The following is a 4,015-nucleotide window of genomic DNA, read 5'->3' as shown; positions in this document are numbered from 1 at the left end:
CATGGTGGTGGGGGTCTGTAATCCCAGCTACTCGGGAGACTGAGGAAGGAGAATTGCTTGAACCCAAGAGGCTGAGTTTGCAGTGAGCTGAGATCACGCCAGTGCACTCCAGCCTGGGCGACAGCGCAAGACTCCATCTCAAAAATAAAAAATAAAAATAAGTAAAATAAAACATAACCCAGACCATGATGTTCTCTTGCTCAATATCCCCAAATGACTTGCTGACACTCTCAGAACAAAATCCAAGCTCCTCACCATGAACTATAGATCCCATAAAACCTGGGCTTTGGCTTTCTTTCACACATTCATTTTTTTCTACCTTCTTTTTCCTTATCTTTTCTGCTGTAATTATCACAGCCTTCTCACTATGCCATGCACAGATGCACTGCTCTCCACTCGGGGATTTTTGTCTCAAGGCTCTATTCTTTCCAGAAGAATTATTTTTTTCAGTTGTTTACCCGGCATTCTGTCTTGCTTTATCGAGGTCTATATTCAAATATCACCTTATCCTTCAAGTTTTTCAGACCGATTATTTAATATAAAACCTCTTTCATTCTATTTACTTACCTGATTTTATTTTTTTCAGAGAAATATCTGATATAATATTTTATATTTTTGTTTCTTTTCCCAGGTTCTTTCTACTTAAATAACAACATATTGAGGGAGGGGCTTTTATGATTCATCACTGCATCCCCAGTGCTCAGAGCAATATCTGACACATATTAAGCACAGGAGCAATATATACTGAAATAAAAAATAAATAATTAATTATTTGTATCATTTAAGAAAATCAGAATAATCAGCAACATAGCAATATTGCCCCATTAGCCTAAACCAGAAATCTGCAAACTATGGCTCAACAGGCCAGTTCAGCCTGCTTGCATTTTTTTGGAAATAAAATTTTATTGCAACATAGTCATTCTCATTTATATATCTGTTGTCTATGACCCCTTTTAGGCTATAACAAAAGACTTTATGGCCTACAAAGCACAAAATACTTATTCTCTGGCCCTTAACAAAAAATATTTGATAAACCTTGGCCTAAATTGTAAAATTTTGGCTTATTTTTTTCTATTTCTTTTTCCTTTGGCATCAGAGTTAATAGGTGACTATTTTTTCTGGTCACCTCAAAATAAAGCTGGAGTCAATAGAGACTGATATTAACTTTGAAAAAGGAAAACATACTCATGAAGAGCTCAGGGTGAATTGTTCAGCATCAGACCCAGTCAGGTAATTAAAGATGTTTCCCTTCTTCATTTCTTTCTATCATTTAATTAGGCTTTCTTTCAGAGATAATGGGATTTACAGAGGAAAAAAATCTTTGGATATTCTTTGTTCTCATGATTGGAAATGACTTAGAACCATGGTGTTTAAAATGATTTTGTTTAATTTTACTTTTCCTTCATTTTTTGCCCAAACTGCCCCTTTTTCTATCTACCTACAGTAGAAGTTTCATAAAGACTCCTTTCCCTTGAAAAATTTGTCCTTTACTAGATAGATAGGCATGATACTGAAATGGAGAGGAAGAATCATTCCTGCCCCAATTCACTTTTTATTGCACTGTCAGTCACCAACTGGGATGAATTTTCTGATATAAACATTTCCCATCAGGGAATCTTGGCAGGATATATAATTCTTATTCACTAGTTGTCTGTGGTACTCAGAAAATTCAAAGAACAGGTTTGATCTTTGTACTACTTGTATGATATAATGTAGTAGAAATAATCACACATAACTGTAAACCGAAGTAAATAGCTTAGCCCCAAGGTCAGAGAAACCTGAGTTAAAAGCTTTGCTTGGCTGGTTACTATGGTCAAAGACCCTGAGGTTACTGATTGCCTTTTGTATCGTGGATAATGCAGCCTACACATAGGCAGAGTGAAAATTAAGGCCATTTAATACATTGTTGGAATGCAACAAATGAGAGATCCCTCCTCAGTTTTATATAAATGTCTTAAGTCCCATTCATGCAAATTTCCTTAAATTATTAAGGAAAGTAATGCAGCAGATGCTTTTAATGCTTCACCCATAGATCCTCAGCATTTACCACTCTCAGACACATCACTGGCTTCTTGCTACAAGTACTTGCAGATCTCAAAGTAACACCTTTCTATAGCCAAGGGAGCTTGGTTTTTATGCAGGTCAGGATTGAGGGGCTGCAAAGCTGACTTCCACGGGACCAATGGTGTACTGGACCTGTATAAAGCAGTATGAGAGTGCTGATTGTTAAATTTTCAAAAGTCTTGCAAACTGATTCTTAAATGCCATCATTATTAAAAATTAAATTATTAACCTCATCATCAAATGAAATACATTAAAAATATTCTCAAAACTCATCACTTCCTAGTGATTTTGCAATTCAGTCTTATCTGTGTTTTTCACAGTTTTTTTTTTTTTTTTTTTTTTTTTTGTGTGTGTGTGTGTGTGTGTGTGTGTGTGTGTTTGTATCTGTTGGGTAGAGATTCCATATAATGGAGTGCTACTGTACATCTCTTCCCAACTCCACACTCAGCAATGTCATGTTAGAACTTGACATTGGCCATGATGAGAGTATGTCCATCAAAGAAATTGGTAAACACTGCAAAGCAGGGCTATTTGTTCAGAGAGCCAATTGTCAAGTATTTACCAGCATACACTGTCTAACACTCATCAAAAAACAAAGGAGACTTAGTAGATATACCTAAGCATTCTCACCTCTGTGGCTGGGACAAATCAAAAGTGTGTTCTATACTGTTTCCTTGATGTCCCTTAAGAGGATTGAATTCCAGGTGTTTGCAGTTGTTATAAATACAATAATGAAGGTGGGAACTGGCAACGATAAAACCTCAGTGGTGGTTGCTGTTCATGAATTAGGCTGTATAATAAAAGATATCGCTATAAAATTGGGATCTCTAGTGTCATTTGGCAATGATAGGATTCCAGAACAGCAGAAACCAGGTGACAGTAATTAACCATCAGAGACAAGGAGGAAATAATTATTGTAAAACCTAAGAAGCTTGACATGTAGAAATCTGGTGTAATGGGTATTAAAACATAGGGTAAGATAATTGGGCATTCAAATACATTGTTGCTATGTATCTACATGTATCTATCTATCTATGTTTTATATGTGTACAAGTTCAGCTGAGCAGAAACCTAATACAAGCCTTCACTCAGTTTTCAAAACTGAATCAGTTCTATGACTCAGTGACAAGAGATTTAAAGCAGTCTCTTGAGGAAAATTAAAAGGTTCTTTTGAAAAAGACACCTCCAATACCAGGAGCAAGAATATGCCATATCTGCCTCACCAATCATTCCTCAAAGGAATATATGGCCATTTCAAGGTAAATTACATGGGGAAAAGGATACCAAGATGTTTTAAGGACTGCTGATATATTGACATGGTGTATTAATTAATCTTGCTCTAGGTCATGCAAAGCACCACAAGAACTTCATTGGAAAAGCAGAGGGAAGAGATAAATAAAGTGGTAAACCACTTCCTTTATACAATGGTCCCAATGGGTCACCCTGCAGTTATTTCTCCAATTCAGGGAAGATACTCTGAAGTGCTGACAGAAACCTAAGATTAGTTCACTAAACTGTAGTGTAAAAGGCATCATAAGCCAAGCAGAAGTCCATGAAATGACACATGACCACGCTGAATCAAGTTATAAAATCAGAAGCAGTACCATATTCCTCATAGAATGACATTTAAGAACATCCCTCAAAAACTTCATATTACCATTTATTTATTTCTCTTGCCTAATTCCTCTGGCCAGAACTTCCAGTATGAGGTTATATAATAGTGGTAAAAGTGGGCGACTTTTTCTTGTTGTAGTCCTTACAGGATAGGACTTCAATTTTTTTTTTCCAATTCAGTATAATGTCAGCTTTGAGTTTGTCATCTATGGCCTTTATTATTTTGCAGTATATTCCTTCTACACTCATTTTAATGAGGGTTTTGGCCATAAATAAATGTTGAATTTTATCAAACACTTTTTTGGCATCTATTGAAAGAATCATATCTTTTTTTTTC

Source organism: Cebus imitator, unplaced genomic scaffold, assembly GCF_001604975.1.
Source record: "Cebus imitator isolate Cc_AM_T3 unplaced genomic scaffold, Cebus_imitator-1.0 Scaffold593, whole genome shotgun sequence".
Classification (NCBI taxonomy): Eukaryota; Metazoa; Chordata; class Mammalia; order Primates; family Cebidae; genus Cebus; species Cebus imitator.
Note: the sequence above shows the minus strand (reverse complement) of the source record.